This window comes from Petromyzon marinus, chromosome 47, assembly GCF_048934315.1.
Source record: "Petromyzon marinus isolate PM22_M1 ecotype Great Lakes invasive population chromosome 47, UKy_Petmar_22M1.pri1.0, whole genome shotgun sequence".
Lineage (NCBI taxonomy): Eukaryota > Metazoa > Chordata > Hyperoartia > Petromyzontiformes > Petromyzontidae > Petromyzon > Petromyzon marinus.
Window position 1 is genome coordinate 2,264,793 of NC_133713.1, and position 22,566 is coordinate 2,287,358.

At 50.7% G+C, this 22,566-nt stretch overlaps 1 protein-coding gene across 1 annotated transcript in view; it reads right to left on the reverse strand.

Annotated features, from left to right (window-relative positions):
* ACHE (acetylcholinesterase (Yt blood group)) overlaps positions 1-22,566 on the reverse strand; it is a 59,112-nt gene that overhangs the window by 30,881 nt on the left and 5,665 nt on the right. The window contains exon 2 of the mRNA XM_032972205.2: positions 4,421-4,485. The gene's annotated coding sequence lies outside the window, so the exon portion shown is untranslated. The remainder of the gene's footprint in view (positions 1-4,420; positions 4,486-22,566) is intronic.

Consider the following 22,566-nt stretch of genomic DNA (forward strand, 5'->3'; position numbering starts at 1 on the left):
TGGAAGGCTTCTGGAACTGCGGGGTTGAAGATAATGTTAAATATTGTGGAAGCTAGAGGATATCCCTGTCACACCCCAAGGTGAACAGGGAATGGCTTTGACTCCTGGCCATGTAGCTTTACCTGGGCCTGCCCACAATCATGAAGGTTATTAATGATTGTGAGCAGAGAGTCAGAGCTCAGGCCTATTGATGGTAGCATTGGCTAAATTTCGATTTAAAGCTTTCGTGACTGCAAGGATTCATCTTCTATGGTTCTTTCAGTAAAGTCACGGAGAATGAGAATAAAATAATAAATTAATAAAACAAAATAACACAATAAAATTATCACGTTTCAGCAACAACACAAGTGGCCTTCATCAGGTGAAGGGACGAGACTGTCTCGAGGACAGCGCTGGAGCAAACACAGCCAAGCTCAGACCGCGACCTTTAAGCTATGTGAGAAGAAACAGAGCGCCTTGACGAAGGAATTAGGGTAAGAATCCACCCATGTTTTCGCCATATAGCATTGTGATATATAACGACTTATTGTTGGTAGCTTAGCTGATTGGAGAATATATAGAGTTTATTGATAACATTGAGATATTTTGATTTAAAGCTTTCGTGACTGCAGTAATTCATATTCTTAGTTTTTTCGGTAAAGTCACGTTGAAGAGAAACAACAAAATAACAAAATATATATAAAACAATAAAAAATTCTCACGACGTTTCGACCATAACTCAAACGGGCATCATCAGGTGTGTCGGTTTGCATAAATTTATTTTGAAAACGGCATATTTATTTATATATATATAAAAAATAACGTTTGCGTCACGCGCAGCGATTGGCAGTTTGCCCAGGACTAGTCCATCTATTTTTTGAAAAGAGGAGGGGGGAGACGAAATTTGTTTTTATGTATGCTGTCTGAAAGCCACTGTAAGCAATCATTGGAAAGATTTGATAAATCATTTCAGTTCTTGATTGATTGTTCACGCTTACAGTGGCTTTCAGACAGCATACATAAAAACAAATTTCGTCTCCCCCCTCCTCTTTTAAAAAAATAGATGGACTAGTCCTGGGCAAACTGCCAATCGCTGCGCGTGACGCAAACGTTATTTTTTATATATATAAATAAATATGCCGTTTTCAAAATAAATTTATGCAAACCGACACACCTGATGATGCCCGTTTGAGTTATGGTCGAAACGTCGTGAGAATTTTTTATTGTTTTATATATATTTTGTTATTTTGTTGTTTCTCTTCAACGTGACTTTACCGAAAAAACTAAGAATATAACATTGAGATAGTTTATATTTTAGTTTTTATTGGTTTACTATATGGTATTCATTATATAGTGTAGTGTATACCCAGTTACTGTTAATAGCTCAGCTTATTGAAGAATATATTGAGTACATTTATTATATTGATGTAATTTAGACTTAGGTTTTTTCACATCGGTTTACAATATGATAGTCGAGTTGTTGCAGCCCCTTTGGCGTCCATGTACTAGGTGCCTCTGTAGATGTGTAGGCTTTGACTTTAACATAGCTATTTCTATGACCAGTCACAAGCTAATCCCTCAGTTATTTCAATGCTAAATTCTCCTGTTTGATTTATACTAGGTGCCTCTGTGGATGTGTAGGCTTTGACTTTAACATAGCCATTTCTGTGACCAGTCACAAGCTAATCACTCAGCTATTTCAATGCTAAATTCTCCTGTTTGATTTGTACTAGGTGCCTCTGTGGATGTGTAGGCTTTGACTTTAACATAGCTATTCTTATGACCAGTCACAAGCTAATCCCTCAGTTATTTCAATGCCAAATTCTCCTGTTTGATTTGTACTAGGTGCCTCTGTGGATGTGTATGCTTTGACTTTAACATAGCTATTTCTATGACCAGTCACAAGCTAATCCCTCAGTTATTTGAATGCTAAATTCTCCTGTTTGATTTGTACTAGGTGTCTCTGTGGATGTGTAGGCTTTGACTTTAACATAGCCATTTCTGTGACCAGTCACAAGCTAATCACGCAGCTATTTCAATGCTAAATTATCCGAACCAAACATTAAACTAATTTTCAATGGTACAGTATATTTTTTCAAGTAGTGGTATCCCAAACTTTCTCAGCAGCTTAAATTCCCTTTTCACACCATCAATATGTAAACTCCCCCTCCCCTCCTCGCCGGTCTGCACATGTTCACCCCCTCTACACCGTTCATCATGCTGTCCGCCAATTAAATGCTAATTTTTATGCTAATTCCTTTGTCAAGGCGCTCTGTTTCTTCTCACAGCTTAAAGGTCGCGGTCTGAGCTTGGCTGTGTTCGCTCCAGCACTGTCGTCGAGACAGTCTCGTCCCTTCACCTGATGAAGGCCACTTGTGTTGTGGCCAAAACGTCGTGAGAATTTTATTGTGTTATTTATTTTATTAATTTATTATTTTATTCTCATTCTACATGACTTTACCGAAAGAACCAAAGAAGAGGTATCATAGGCCTTGACCAAGTCAATAAAGCAAAGCTGTAGGTCCTGTTGGAATACTCTACACCTCTGCTGTAGCAGACGGACAGAAAATATGGCATCTGTGCAGGACCGCCCTGACCTGAAACTACATTGGAGCTCTGTAAGCCTCTCCTCAGCATGCCTGGCAAGGCAATGTTGAATAATCCTTGCCAGGGCCTTTCCTGGAATACTGAGGAGGGAGATGCCCCTGTAGTGGTTACAGTCTGTGCAGTTCCTCTTCTTCAAAACGGGAAACACCAGGGCATCCTTCCAATCCTAGGGAATCTGTCCAGTGGTCCAGACAGTTATTATGATGTTGTATAGGGCAGTCTGCACAGATAAACCATCCCCTTCCTCAGCAGTTCGCTTGGGAGATCATCTCTGCCCGACGCTTTTCCTGGTTTTAGACTGCAGATTGCCTTCTATACTTCCTCAACAGATGCCACCTCAGCCAACCACTCACAAGCGGTGGCAACTTTTGCCAATATTTGAGGCACGGCAGTCCCATTAGGGTTGTCCCCAATTTGCCCCATGATGTTTTCCCACCACTCACCCTTGCACGGCACAGCTCTGTGAAGCTCCGAGCAAAAGCTGCGGTAAGCCTGCTCATTCTCCGATGTTGGATATTGTAGACAATAGGAGTGGGCCTGTCATTTTCTCTCAACCAGCTGGAACACATTCTCTTTCACCCAGGGCCCCTCGGGAGGTCTGGACTGCACTTCCGATTAGCACGGTTGGCTACGTATGGTGCAAAAAAAGTTCAACATACATACGTACAATTCAGATATTGTAGCTGCATGAGCCACATTTTTTAACCTCCCCCATTTTGCCTCAGCATCAGGAGGAGGTACGGATGATGTCAACCGCAGCTGCAAGCGATGTTGAAATACCTTCTTGCACCTATCCTCAGCTAGCAGAGATCAGGCGACTGTGGGTTTGAATGGTGTCCCAAATGAATACCCACTACTGGAGTAGTGGGTATTATCAAGCTGATAATATAATTCATCAGTGGGCAGATTAGCTCCATGGTATGTCCTGGTGTCAAGAACATGGGCCCATATCCGATGTTCCATCAATATATAGTCCAGCAGATGTTCTTGATTGGACCCAGCATGCATCCATGATTGTGTGTGGATGTACCGTTGCCAGAACAGTGTGTTGGTAATTATAAGCACATGGGCTGCAGGGAAGTCTAGCAGCCTCTTACCAATGTTATTGAACTGATCTGGTCCATGCTTTCCAATCACTCCTGCCAGGTGCCTGCATCATGGCCCACTCGGGCATGAATGTTACCAAACAGGATGACTCTATTCCAAAGGGCCACATTAGCTATCACCTATGGCAGGAGGTCATAGAAGGCATCTGACTTACCAGCCTTGCCTACATCCCTCCACTGATGTTCATCTTCAGTGGGAGCGTAAGCCACAACCACCATTCCTCACCTGACACTGATGGGGAGGCGAGCCCATAGTAGCCTTGGGCTTATAGCTACCCGCACCTCACCACCATGCTCCCATGCTTCCTTTATTATTTTGTTTAGAAGATGAGCCACTCCCTGCTGTTGGCAGTTTCCTGCCCCAAGTAAAGGACTGCCCACCCCTCATAATGACAGGAGCCAGAACCAGTCCACCAGACCTGCTGAATACAACAGAGATCCAGGCAGTAACCGGTCCAGGTCCCAACAGAGTGGCAGCCTCTCCTTCTAAGAGTTTGAACATTCCACGTGGGCAAGTGCAATGGCTTTTTGCCGTCTATGGAGGAAACATGCACACCGACATGCACACACACACCAACACGCGCACACACACAGAGACGCAAAAACACACCAACACACGCGCACACACACCAACACCCACAAAGATACACACACATACCCATACATACAGACAGACGCACCGACATGCACACACAATAATATAGGATTATTATTAAGGATGGACGTACCTTACACCCGAGTGGTAGTGCCTTGCGCCAACAATTCCTGCTCCAACTGCAAGCCAAGCAGCCTTCTGTAAAATACCGAGCAAGTGTTTCATGAGCTCCGTTCACGACTACAAAGATGCCCCGTAGAGCCTTTAAAAGACTGTCCTCGTAAGTCCTGGCAGCGAGCACCTATTCTGGTGTGACACGACACACGAGGGGTGATGTGGCCAGCACCACGCCAGGGGGATGAGTTCAATGCGCTAAACGCTGATCCACCACTCGCTATAAACACACGCACACCAACAAATCTACTGGAACTGTTACACCACCCTGAACTAAACACCGTGGTCTCAAAATCCGCAGCAAACATTCCAAATTTATCTCACTGAATGTCAAGCCTAATCTTTGGCGACTTTAACTGGAAACATTGGTATAGAAGAACAACGTTGGAATGTTATCTGCATGTTGTCTTGTATAGGACACGTTGGTATGTTCTGTACGTTGTCTTGTATAAGACACGTTGGTACGTTGTCTGTAGGTTATAAAGAACGACACGTTGGTACGTTGTCTGTAGGTTATATAGAACGACACGATGGTATGTTGTCCACTGCTACAGGAGGCTGATACAACGCCTCCAGCTCCAGTGAGTGGTAGACTCTTCCCACAGTGAACAGCTCTCAGACCAAACGCAACCAACAGGCTGACAATACGCGGCTCCCTCGCATATATCTCCCTCCAGTTACAATGAAATCAAAGCGAATGTTGTTTTTCCGCACATCCTATCAGCCGACGTGGCCTGCCTCTCTGGGGAGAGCATCATTTCAAGCGGCATCGATCATTTCAAGAGAAAAACTCCGTAACCAGTATCAACGTTCAGAGGTCTCATCGAGCAGAGCCAAGTATGATTTATAACCAGTTACATATTGGGATCTGATCTTTAAAGGTGCATTGAACATTTTTGATACTCCTACTGATACTCCTGCTGTTATGGAGTTACTCATGCTGCCAGCTATGGCTGCAAAGTTTGGTCGTACATGTTATATATATATCGTGTATTGTTAAATTTGAATCACAGTTCCTATGATCACTGTTATGTTTTTATAGCTTTATTTTGGTGATTTCGAAAACGTTTTGGATTAGCCATATTTGTTTGTTGTTGCACAGAGTTAGACTGATAACTTTAATCTAAGTTGTCTTATGGTTGCTATTGTTTGACTTGCATCCCACTGTGATTTTTGCACACTGCGTTGATATACAGTGCTTTTTCTGGAAGACTTTGCTGTTTTTTTCCTGGATTTTTCTGTTTCGCGTAGTCACTTTAAGATGTTTCTTGTTCATGTTTTTGTTAGTTGCGGTTGCACCCGATTCAAGAGCCGAATGGCTCACGGGGTTATACCTAATAAATTAACTGAACTGAATTGATTGTGGAGAAGGTAAAATGCCAATGTTCATCTGTTCCCACACGACAGAGCCAATCAAAAATCAAATTGTTACGTGGGTTGACAAATATAGCCCAATCCATATGGGTTTTTTTTTTTGCAAAACCAGAGGAAGAGGAATGTTGGAGAGTGAGCTAAATGTTGACAATTGTTTACACGAAAGAATTACGCATCCTACCATTGACACCACGGCCGAGGGGGCCTCCTCCCAGCTCGAACGCTCGTCGACGTTGTCACGCGCGCGGAAGGGGACATGTATGTCCACGGATCCCGATGCCGAAAGAATAAAAAAAATTAGTCGATGAATAAATAGCCAGCTAGTAAATACGCGGTTATGCAGCAGGCAGTCTGCTTGTTGCTGATTCATTGTGCGGTTTGCGTTCTGCCCCGCACAGTAATGATTAATTATCCCTTACTGTGCATTACAGAGCCGGGTTGCTATTAAACAGCCATGAATACAGAACAGCGTCACTGCCAACATCTTAGCAATAGCAACACTGTATTGTATTCCCCCGTCTCTCACTATGCTACCAATGCTATACTCTTTGGTTCTTTCGGTAAAGTCACGTAGGTATAAAATAAAATAAATTAAATCACGTTTCGGGCGCAACACAAGCGTCCGTCATCAGGTAGAACCACTGCAGTCACGAAAACTACCAATGCTATTGCTGCGCATGATGGCAGCATGCGCAACAACAGGAGCTCGGTGCCCAGTGGTGGGGTCTGCTGGCCACGACGAGAGGGCTTCGGGTGAGGCAGAGTTTGGGTGGTTTGGCTGCTGCTGCTCCTCCGTTGAAGGGGCGCGCACTGCAGTGGTTTCCTATTGGGTTGCATAACCACTCCTGTGGCTTAAATGTATCTCTACGAGTCTCCATGTATCTCGACGTCTCTATGAATCCCTATGTATCTCTGGGTTTAGTATATGGTCCATAGTGTGGGTTTGCACGGCCACAATCGCACGGCTGCGGCGTGAAGGAGATGTTTGCATTGGCCCGGGGACGTTCTGATGCGGTGTATGGTTCCACCGGTGTCTTAGAGAAATGCCAAAGCCAGATGGTGTGATGTTTGGGTCTCGAATAATATAATTTATAAGCCCTTTGTCAATCCACTGCTGGATGAAGGCCTCCTTCCCAATGTCATGTGGGTTATGGGGTTTACCATACTTCACTGCTGGTTAAGTGAGACAGGGCAGAGATCTCTCCCCATTGATGTCACCCACAGCCAGGAATCGAACACACACCATATACACACATACATTCCAACACACACCCACATCAATACACTAAGACAAAGATCCCATGTATAGCCTTCCTTTCCCGCATCTCCGATTAGCACGGTTGGCTAGGTACAGTGCGAAAGAAGTTCAATATACGTGTACATACATACAAAAGACTGTTAGGGCAAGTGCTGTTAGCAAGCACCTATGAAGGCCGGCATGGCATACAACGGGCTGGGTGGCCACAACCACACCAGGCTGCTTGCTTTCCCTAGTAGCCACGGTTTCACATCACACCAGGTACTCATTTTAGGCTGAGTCGACCTAGGGGAGGCCCAGGACCGGTTCAGATAATCGTCACTGGTGTTGGCCGTGAGCGGGAATCGAACTCGGGTTGCTGGGTTCGTAGCGCAGCACGCTAAGCGCGACACCGCCGCTCCCCACACATATCCACACACGTACATACACACACATATCCACACACACACCACGAAGACAAACATCCTCCCTACCGCCTTCAACAAGCTGTTGCGAGCACCTATAAAGGCCGACACGGCGCACGATAATGGTGGTGTGTCCAGAACGCCCGACCGCCTTTGTCTCTCCGCAATGCTGATGTTTACACATCGCACCAGGTACTCATTTGAGGCTGAGTCGACCGAGGGGAGAGCCAAGGGCCCGTTTCAGGTTTTCGCCATGGAAGTTGGCCATGAGCGGAAATCAAACTGGTGGGTAGCCGCTGGGCACTAGCCAGTGTCGTGAAGTATGGTCAAACAACCCCCACGACCGACAGAGCATGGTAGGGGGGAGGGGATGCCTTCATCTAGCAGTGGATTGACCAAAGTGCCGCGATATCCTCCTGGTTGTTGTGTTTAATCAGCGTGGCTTCCTCATGGTCATACAAGTCAAGTTAACGTGAACCCTAAATAAAAACACGAGCTGTCGCCCGAACAGGAGGCACTCAACACGGCCGTCAAACACCAACAGTGTGTGGCCTTAAATGAAAGGGATGGATGTTTTGTGAAATAGCCCTTCTTCATCGTTAAATAAAATAAATATTTTTAACACCTACTATCGATGTAATGTTACGATGAAGGCCCCAGTGATATTTTTAAATTTACCTATTTTCAGTGAGAAAACGTGTGCATTTGTGTCATTCCTTCACGTAAAATTTTGGTCACAAAAGCAAAGTTTGTAGGGAACAATATCCATTTTACATGCCTTTGAAGCATAAGCAATTAGAAAATAACAATACTACCCAGGAACAAAAATTGTGTTACAAAGTTTCATTATTTCTTAAGGTAAATCATCGAAACACAAAATAATCACGGGCAAAGAAGTACCAACTACTTTGTTTTACCATCGAGAACCACAGGGGTGCAAGGCTGCAACAAATGTTAAACACCACTGCAGGAACCCAACGCGACCCACTTTCTGTACCGAGGCCACCACAGAGCCGTGGTTCGTTCGACTCGAGGTTGTGTGGACCCACGGCGGATGTGGGCAGCAGAGGGCAGTACAGAATAATCCACTGCGGTGAACCTCACTCGGATGCCTCACCCCCCACCACCATCCCATTCACCAGCCCAACCCGCGATGGCCAGCGTCAAATAATCCCCACGACCGACGAGGCGCGCCATTCACCCAGCAGTGGATTGACAAGGTCTTGGAAATGATTAGTGATGTTAGGGTAACGCAAACGTGTGTGTGTGCGTGTGTTGACGTGCTATACAATTCCCGTTCACGGCCAACACCAGTGATGATTAATTATCCGGACCGGTCCTGGGCCTCCCCTAGGTCGACTCAGCCTCAAATTAGTACCTGGTGTGGCGTGTAAACATCGCCACTGGGGAGACAAAGGCGGCCGGACGTGGTGCTGGCCACCCACCCCCACGTATGCCGTTCCGGCCTTGATAGGTGCTCGCAAAGAGCACTTGCCCCAACAGTCAGTGCAGGCTTTACGGGGGAAAGTTGTCTTTGTTATGCCCTACGAGAGCGGTGGCGCAGTGGTTAGTGCACTGTGCAACGAACCTGGCGACCAAAGTTCGGTTCCCTCTCACGACCAACACCAGTGACAATTTTCTAAACCGTTCAAGGTTCCTCCCATAGGTCGACTCAGCCTCAAATGAGTAGCTTGTGCAGTGTGTAAACGTATCCACTGGGGAGACAAAGGCGGCCGGGCGCGGTGCTGGCCACCCACCCCCTGTACCGACATCGTGTGCTGTGCCGGCCTTGATAGGTGCTCGCAAACAGCACTTGCCCCAAAAGTCCGTGAGGCTATACTGGGGGGGGAGGGGGTGTTATCTTTGTGTATCGTGTGTGTGTCGTGTTGTGTATTTACGTAGCAATTATACAACACATGGCAAACACATGCAGTTCTAAACGCTATTGATTAGCAGTAATTATCTCAGCTAATTATCGCACTGTACTAAAATCACATTTGTTCCGATTCCTGCTGCTCGCAAATGTGCTGAAAAACCTGGGGTTTCCTGTCCTGATTTAACACGCACATCACAAAGACAAAGATCCCCCGTGTAGCCACACACAGATTGTTGGGGGCAAGTGCTGTTAGTAAGCATCTGTTAAGGCGGGAACGGCACACGAGGGGGTGAGTGGCCAACATCACGCACGGCCGCCTTTGTCTCCCCAGTGGCGATTGTTTACACAACCGAACCAGGCTCTCATTTGAGGCAGAGTGGACCTAGGGGACTCCAAGGACCGATTCACAGAATCGTCACTGGTGTTGGCCGTGAGCGGGAACCGAACTCGCGTCGCCGAGTTCGTAGCTAACCGCTACACCACCGCTCCACCACCGCTCCCCACACACACACTGCACACAAAGACAAAGATCCCCCGTATAGCCTCAACATACTGTTGGGGAAAGTGTTAGCGAGCACAAATGAAGGCAGGAAAGGCATACGAGGGGGTGGCCAACACCACGCCAGGCTGCCTTTGTCTCCCTAGTGGCGAAGTTTACACACCGCACCAGGTACTCGTTTGAGGCTGAGTCAACCTAGGGGAGGCCCAGGACCGGTTCAGATTATCGTCACCGGTGTTGACCGTGACCGAGAATCGAACTCGGGTCGCCAGTTTTCTAGTGCACGCGCTCGCCGCTACACTACAGCTCCCCACGCACACCAATACACACACACCACCACTATACACACACACCCACACCACCACTACACAAACACACACCCCACACCACCACTACACACACACCACCACTACTACACACACACACACCCCACACCACCACTACACACACACACCACACACCACCACCACTACACACACACCACTACACACACACCCCACACCACCACACACACACCCCACACCACCACTACACACACACACCCCACACCACCACTACACACACACACCCCACTCCACACCACCACTACACACACACCCCACACCACCACTACACACACACACCCCACACCACCACCACACACACACACCCTACACCACCACCACTACACACACCCCACACCACCACCACTACACACACACACCCCACACCACCACTACACACACACCACCACCACTACACAAACCACCACCACTACACACACCACCACCACTACACACACACCACCACCACTACACACACACCACCACCACTACACACATCCCACCACCACCACGACACACGCACACACCACCACCACTACACACCACCACCACTACACACGCACACACCACCACCACTACACACGCACACACCACCACCACTACTACTACATACACCACAACCACTACTACTACACACCACCACCACTACTACTCACACCACAACCACTAATACTACACACACCACCACTACTACCACACACACCACCACTACTACCACACACACCACCACTACTACCACACACACCACCACTACTACCACACACACCACCACCACTACACACACCACCACCACTACACACGCACGCCGCACACCACCACTACACACACACGCACACCCCACACCACCACTACACACACCACCACTACACACACGCCACCACCACTACACACACGCCACGACCACTACACACACGCCACGACCACTACACACACACCACTACACACACACCACCACCACTACACACACACCATCACCACTACACACACACCACCACCACTAAACACCCCACAACACCACTACACACACACCCCACACCACCACTACACACACACCACCACCACTACACACACACCACCACCACTACACACACACCCCACAACCACCACTACTACTACATACACCACAACCACTACTACCACACACCACCACCACTACACACGCACGCACAACCACCACTACACACACACGCGCACAACCACCACTACACACACACACGCCACCACCACTACACACACACACCCCACTTCACACCACCACTACACACACCCCACTCCACACCACCACTACACAAACACACCCCAATCCACACCACCACTACACACACACACCCCAATCCACACCACCACTACACACACACCCCACACCACCACTACACACACACACCACCACCACTACACACACAGACCACCACCACTACACACACACACCCCACTCCACACCACCACTACACACACACACCCCACACCACCACTACACACACACACCCCACACCACCACTACACACACCCACACACCCCACACCACTACACACACACACACCCCACACCACCACCACTACACACACACCCCACACCACCACTACACACACACACCACCACTACACACACCACCACCACTACACACACCACCACAACTACACACACACCACCACGACACACGCACACACCACTACTACTACTACATACACCACAACCACTACTACTCACACCACAACCACTACTACTACACACACCACCACTACTACCACACACACCACCACTACTACCACACACACCACCAATACTACCACACACACCACCACCACTACACACACCACCACTACACACGCACACCGCACACCACCACTACACACACACCAACACTACACACACACACACCACCACCACTACTACACACACACCACCACCACTACACACACACCACCACTACACACACCACCACCACTACACACACACACCACCACCACTACACACACACCACCACCACTACACACACACCACCACCACCACCACTACTACTACACACTCCACCACTACTACACACACCACCACTACTACACACACCACTACTACTAGTACACACACCACCACTACTACTACACACACCACCACTACTACTACACACACCACCACTACTACTACACACACCACCACCACTACACAAACACCACCACCACTACACACACACACCCCACACCACCACTACACACACACACCCACACCCAACACCACCACTACACACACACCCCACACCACCACTACACACACACACCACCACTACACACACACCACCACTACACACACCACCACCACTACACACACCACCACCACACACACCACCACCAACACGACACATGCACACACCACTACTACTACTACATACACCACAACCACTACTACTCACACCACAACCACTACTACCACACACACCACCACTACTACCACACACACCACCACTACTACCACACACACCACCACTACTACCACACACACCACCACTACTACCACACACACCACCACTACTACCACACACACCACCACCACTACACACACCACCACTACACATGCACACCGCACACCACCACTACACACACACGCACACCCCACACCACCACTACACACCACCACTACACACACACCACCACTACACACACACACACCACCACCACTACACACACACCACCACGACACACGCACACACCACTACTACTACTACATACACCACAACCACTACTACTCACACCACAACCACTACTACTACACACACCACCACTACTACCACACACACCACCACTACTACCACACACACCACCAATACTACCACACACACCACCACCACTACACACACCACCACTACACACGCACACCGCACACCACCACTACACACACACGCACACCCCACACCACCACTACACACCACCACTACACACACACCACCACTACACACACACACACCACCACCACTACTACACACACACCACCACCACTACACACACACCACCACTACACACACCACCACCACTACACACACACACCACCACCACTACACACACACACCACCACCACTACACACACACCACCACCACTACACACACACCACCACCACCACCACTACTACTACACACTCCACCACTACTACACACACCACCACTACTACACACACCACTACTACTACTACACACACCACCACTACTACTACACACACCACCACTACTACTACACACACCACCACTACTACTACACACACACCACCACCACTACACACACACACCCCACACCACCACTACACACACACACCCACACCCAACACCACCACTACACACACACCCCACACCACCACTACACACACACACCACCACTACACACACCACCACCACTACACACACCACCACCAACACGACACACGCACACACCACTACTACTACTACTACATACAGCACAACCACTACTACTCACACCACAACCACTACTACCACACACACCACCACTACTACCACACACACCACCACTACTACCACACACACCACCACTACTACCACACACACCACCACTACTACCACACACACCACCACCACTACACACACCACCACTACACATGCACACCGCACACCACCACTACACACACACGCACACCCCACACCACCACTACACACCACCACTACACACACACCACCACTACACACACACACACACCACCACCACTACACACACACCACCACTACACACACACACCACCACCACTACACACACACCACCACTACACACACACCACCACTACACACACACCACCACTACACACACACCACCACTACACACACACCACCACTACACACACCACCACCACTATACACACACACACACCACCACCACTACACACACACCACCACCACTATACACACACACACCACCACCACTATACACACACACCACCACCACTACACACACACCACCACCACTACACACACACCCTACACCACCACTACACACACACACCACCACCACTACTACTACACACTCCACCACTACTACACACACCACCACTACTACTACTACACACACCACCACTACTACTACTACACACACCACCACTACTACTACACACACCACCACTACTACTACACACACCACCACTACTACTACACACACCACCACCACTACACACACCACCACCACACACACACCACCACCACCACTACACACACACACACACACACCACCACAACACACACACACCCCACACCACACACACACCCCACACCACCACTACACACACCCCACACCACCACTACACACACACACACCCCACACCACCACTACACACACACACCCCACACCACCACTACACACACACACCCCTCACCACCACTACACACACACAAACCCCACACCACCACTACACAGACACCACCACCAATACACAGACACCACCACCACTACACACACAACACCCCACACCACCACTACACACACACACACACCCCACACCACCACTACACACACCACTACACACACACCCCACACCACCACTACACACACACACCCCACCCCACACCACCACCATTACACACACACCCCACACCACCACCACTACACACACACCCCACACCACCACTACACACACACCCCACACCACCACCACTACACACACACACACACCCCCACCACTACACACACACCACCACCACTACACACACCACTACACACACACCACCACCACTACACACACACACCCCACACCACCACACACACACACACCCCACACCACCACTACACACACACACCCCACACCACCACTACACACACACCCCTCACCACCACTACACACACACAAACCCCACACCACCACTACACAGACACCACCACCAATACACAGACACCACCACCACTACACACACAACACCCCACACCACCACTACACACACACACACACCCCACACCACCACTACACACACACACACACCCCACACCACCACTACACACACCACTACACACACACCCCACACCACCACTACACACACACCCCACACCACCACTACACACACCACTACACACACACCCCACACCACCACTACACACACACACCCCACCCCACACCACCACCATTACACACACACCCCACACCACCACCACTACACACACACCCCACACCACCACTACACACACACCCCACACCACCACCACTACACACACACACACACCCCCACCACTACACACACACCACCACCACTACACACACACCACCACGACACACGCACACACCACCACCACTACACACGCACACACCACCACTACTACTACATACACCACCACCACTACTACCACACATACCACCACTACTACCACACACACCACCACTACACACACCACCACCACTACACACACACACCACCACCACTACACACACGCCACCACCACTACACACACGCCCCCACCACTACACACACGCCACCACCACTACACACACGCCACCACCACTACACACACGCCACCACCACTACACACACGCCACCACCACTACACACACACCACCACCACTACACACACACCACCACCACTACACACACCACCACCACTACACACACACCACCACCAAACACACACCATCACCACTACACACACACCACCACCACACACACACACCCCACACCACCACTACACACACACCACCACCACTACACACACCACCACCACTACACACACACCACCACCACTACACACACACACCACAACCACCACTACTACTACATACACCACAACCACTACTACCACACACCACCACCACTACTACCACACACCACCACCACTACTACCACACACCACCACCACTACTACCACACACCACCACCACTACTACTCACACACCACCACCACTACTACTCACACCACCACCACTACTACTACACACACCACTACTACACACACCACCACCACTACTACTACACACACCACCACTACTACTACACACACCACCACTACTACTACACACACCACCACAACTACTACACACACCACCACTACTACTACACACACCACCACTACTACTACACACACCACCACTACTACTACTACACACACCACCACTACTACTACACACACAACCACTACTACTACACACACCACCACCACTACACACACCACCACTACACACGCACGCACACCACCACTGCACACACACGCGCACAACCACCACTACACACACACACACGCCACCACCACTACACACACACACCACCACCACTACACACACACACCCCACTCCACACCACCACTACACACACACCCCACTCCACACCACCACTACACACACACCCCACACCACCACTACACACACACCACCACCACTACACACACACCACCACCACTCCACACACACACCCCACTCCACACCACCACTACACACACACACCCCACACCACCACTACACACACACCCCACACCACCACTACACACACACACACACCCCACACCACCACTACACACACAAACCCCACACCACCACTACACACACACCCCAAACCACCACTACACACACCCACACACCCCACACCACCACTACACACACCCACACACCCCACACCACCACCACTACACACACCCCACACCACCACCACTACACACACACACCACCACTATATACACACCACCACTACACATACCACCACCACTACACACACCACCACAACTACACACACACCACCACCACCACCACGACACACGCACACACCACCACCACGACACACGCACACACCACCACTACTACTACTACATACACCACAACCACTACTACTCACACCACCACTACTACTACACACACCACCACTACTACCACACACACCACCACTACTACCACACACACCACCACCACTACACACACCACCACTACACACGCACACCGCACACCACCACTACACACACACGCACACCCCACACCACCACTACACACACACCACCACCACTACACACACACCACCACCACTACTACACACACATCACCACCACTAAACACACCACCACCACCACTACACACACACACACACCACCACCACTACACACACACCCTACACCACCACCACTACACACACACCCTACACCACCACCACTACACACACACCACCACCACTACACACACACCACCACCACACACACACCACCACCACCACTACTACTACACACCACCACCACCACTACTACTACATACACCACAACCACTACTACTCACACCACCACCACTACTACTACACACATCACCACTACTACTACTACACACACCACCACTACTACACACACCACCACTACTACTACTACACACCACCACTACTACACACACCACCACTACACACGCACGCACACAACCACCACTACACACACACACACCACCACCACTATATACAACACCACCACCACTATACACACACACCACCACTACTATACACACAAACACACCACCACTACAACACACACACCACCACTACACACACACACAGCACCACTACACACGCACACCACCACCACTACACACACCGCACACCACCACGACACACACACCACCACCACAACACACACACCGCGCACCACCACTACACGCACACACTGCACACCACCACGACACGCACACACCGCACACCACCACTACACACACACCGCACACCACCACGACACACACACACCGCACACCACCACTACACACACCGCACACCACCACACACACCACGACACACACACACACCGCACACCACCACTACACACACACGCACACCATCACCACTACACACACGCACACCATCACCACTACACACGCACACCATCACCACTACACACACACTCTTTATTTTTTTTCGGTAAAGTCACGTAGGTAAAATACAGCAATTTTGCTGTGTCGGTTTCCACCTGAGACGCTTGTGTTGCCTCCGAAACGTCGTGATTTAATTTAGTTGTTTTCATTTATTTTACCTACATGACTTTACCGAAAAAAAACAAAGAGTATGAATCTTTGCAGTCACGAAAGCTTCAAATCTAGAACTACACACACACACACCACCACTACACACACACACGCACACCACCACTACACACACACACGCACACCAACACCACTACACACACGCGCACACCAACACCACTACACACACACGCACACCAAGACCACTACACACACGCGTACCATCACCACTACACACACGCGCACCATCACCACTACACACACACCACCACCACACACACCACCACTACACACACACACACATGCACACCACCATCACTACACACACACCACCATCACTACACACACACCGCACACCACCACTACACACACACGCACACCACCACTACACACACACGCACACCACCACTACACACACGCACACCAACACCACTACATACATACACACACACCACCACCACTACACACACACACGCGCACACCACCACTACACACCCACGCACCGCACAAAGACAAAGGTCCCTCGTATAAGAGACTGTTGGGGCAAGTGCTGTTAGCGAGCACCACGCCCGGCCACATTCTTACAAACATACAACATGCACCACGCACGCACACTCATAGCAAGTACAAACTGGCACAAAGACACATACGCACATACATACGCTGACACACAATGACACACACATGCCAATAGCCTTCACAGACACACTCACACCTGATACACAATCTCACCAACACACAACCCAATGCACAGACAACGCCCTGACACACTGAACAACACATAGAAAACAGTCTGACACAGACACACAGACACATATACACAAAGACACAATTACATAAACAAAAACAACTCAACACATTCGTCAATAAAAGTGGCCTTTAATGTAAAAAATTAACAATAGGCCGGAGAGGTAGACACATACAAAGGTCCCCCGTATAGCCTTTAACAGACTGTTGGGGCAAGTGCTGTTCGCGAGCACCGATGAAGCACAGCACACGTGAGGGGATGGGTGGCCAGCACCACGCCCGGCCGCCTTTGTCTCCCCAATGCTGATGTTTGCACACCACATTAGGTACTCATGTAAGGCTTACACACAAGTAGCGCTGTTAGCGAGCACTCATCAAGGTCGTCACGGTCCACGACAGAGTGGCGTGGCCTGCACCAACTGCAGGAGGACCGAAACGGGTTCAGATATTATCACTCGCCACCGATGCCGGCCGTGGTCAGGAGCCGGACTCGGGTCCGTCCCACATGCAGTACCGTACAACCATCTGCCTCTCATGCACACAACAAAAACAAAGATCAAAGATCCCCCGTATAGCCTTAACAGACTGTAGGGGCAAGTGCTGTTAGCGAGCACCTATGAAGGCCGGAACGGTACACGAGGGAGTGGGTGGCCAGCACCACGCCCGACCGCCTTTGTCTCCCTAGTGGCAATGTTTTACACACCGCACCAGGTACTCATTTGAGGCTGAGTCGACCTAGGGGAGGCCCGGGACCGGTTCGGATTATCGTCACTGGTGTTGGCCGTGAGCGGGAATCGAACCCGAGTCGCCAGGTTCATAGCGCAGCGCGCTAACCGCTACACTACCGCTCCCCACTATGCAACAACATACACCGTCTCACACGCATTGCTAGACATCGACAAATCCAGCCGCAGATAAAGACAACGATACCCCGTAGAGCCTTGATAGGGTGTCGCGGCAAGTGCCGTTAGGAAGCATTTTTGAAGGCTGGCACGGTACACGAGGGGGTGGGTTGCCAGAACCATTTGAGGCTGAGTCGACCTAGAGGAGGCCCACACCGGTTCAGATAATCGTCGAACTCGGGTCGCCGGGTATCGTAGCGCAGTGCGCTAACCGCTACACTACCGCTCCCCACATACGATTATACACAACCATACCGCACATACAGGCACAAATACGTCACCACGGCGCTTGTGCCAGGCTAGGTGCCAGTCCTGCAAAAACAACGCCCTACCTCCTCGTTGGTGCCGAAGGGTAATGCTGTGGTGGATGCAATGCTATGGAGGGAAGTCCAATTCCAAAATCGGCGAAACCTTCATGGCACTTGGAGCCACCACAGCGGCCAAACGGGAGCTCTCGACAAGTGCGAAGGGTTCGTAACCCCTTCCACCTTCAATTAAACTACCACTAAACCACAGAAAGACACACAGTCGCACACACAGCCTGAAACACACACGCACAGCCATACATACACACACCTACAGCCATATATATACAAAGACAGATCCTCCGTATAGCCTGACCAGACTGTAGGGGCAAGTGCTATTAGCGAGCACCTATGAAGGCCAGAACGGCACACGTGCGGGTGGGTGGCCAGCACCACTTTGCCTCCCCAGTGGCGATGTTCACACACCGCACCAGGTACTAATTTGTGGCTGAATCGACCTAGGGGAAGCCCAGGGCCAGTTAAAATGATCGTCACTGGTGTTGGCCGCGAGCGGGAATTGAACCCGGGTCGCCCGGTTCGTAGCGCAACGGGCCAACCACTACACTACCGCTCTCCACACACACACGGCCACATCCACAGACACACACACACGGCCACATCCACACACACACACGGCCACATCCACACACACACACGGCCACAGCCACACACACACACGGCCACAGCCACATCCACACACACACGGCCACAGCCACACACACACACGGCCACACAAACGCACACGGCCACATCCACACACGCACACGGCCACATCCACACACGCACACGGCAACACACACACACGGCCACATCCACACACACACACGGCCACATCCACACACACACACGGCCACATCCACACACACGGCCACATCCACACACACGGCCACATCCACACACACGGCCACATCCACACACACGGCCACATCCACACACACGGCCACATCCACACACACGGCCACATCCACACACACGGCCACATCCACACACACGGCCACATCCACACACACGGCCACATCCACACACACGGCCACATCCACACACACGGCCACATCCACACACACGGCCACATCCACACACACGGCCACATCCACACACACGGCCACATCCACACACACGGCCACATCCACACACACGGCCACATCCACACACACGGCCACATCCACACACACGGCCACATCCACACACACGGCCACATCCACACACACGGCCACATCCACACACACGGCCACATCCACACACACACGGCCACATACACACACACACGGCCACATACACACACACACGGCCACATACACACACACACGGCCACATACACACACACACGGCCACATACACACACACACGGCCACATACACACACACACGGCCACATACACACACACACGGCCACATACACACACACACGGCCACATACACACACACACGGCCACATACACACACACACGGCCACACACACACACACGGCCACATCCACACACACGGCCACTTCCACACACACACACGGCCACATCCACACACACACGGCCACATCCACACACACACGGCCACATCCACACACACACACGGCCACATCCACACACACACACACGGCCACATCCACACACACACACACACCGCCACATCCACACAGACACGGCCACATCCACATACACAAAGATCCCCCGTATAGCCTTAACAGACTGTAAGGACAAGTGCTGTTAGCGAGCACCTATCAAGGCCGGAACGGCATACGTGGGGGTGGGTGGTCAGCACCACGCCCGACCGCCTTAGTCTCCCCAGTGGCAATGTTTTTATCCACCGCACCAGGTACTCATTTGAGGCTGAGTCGACCTAGGGGAGGCCCAGGACCGGTTCAGATAATCGCCACATACACACACACAGCCATATCCACACACACACACACAGCCATATCCACACACACACACAGCCATATCCACACACACACACAGCCATATCCACACACAAACAGTCGCATCCACACACACAGCCACATCCACACACACACACAGCCACATCCACACACACACAGCCACAGCCACATACACACACACACATCCACACAACAGCCACATCCACACACACACCCACACACACACACATCCACACACACACACGGCCACATCCACACACACACAGCCGCATCCACACACACACAGCCACAGACACACACACACAGCCGCATATACACACACACACAGCCGCATCCACATAGCCGCATCCACACACACACAGCCGCATCCACACACACAGCCACATACACACACACATCCACACACACACCCACACACACACCCACACACACACACATCCACACACACACACGGCCACACACACACGGCCACATCCACACAGACACAGCCACATCCACACACACACACACGGCCACACACACACAGCCACATCCACACACACACAGCCACATACAGACACACAAATCCACATACACACACACACATCCACACACACACAGCCACAT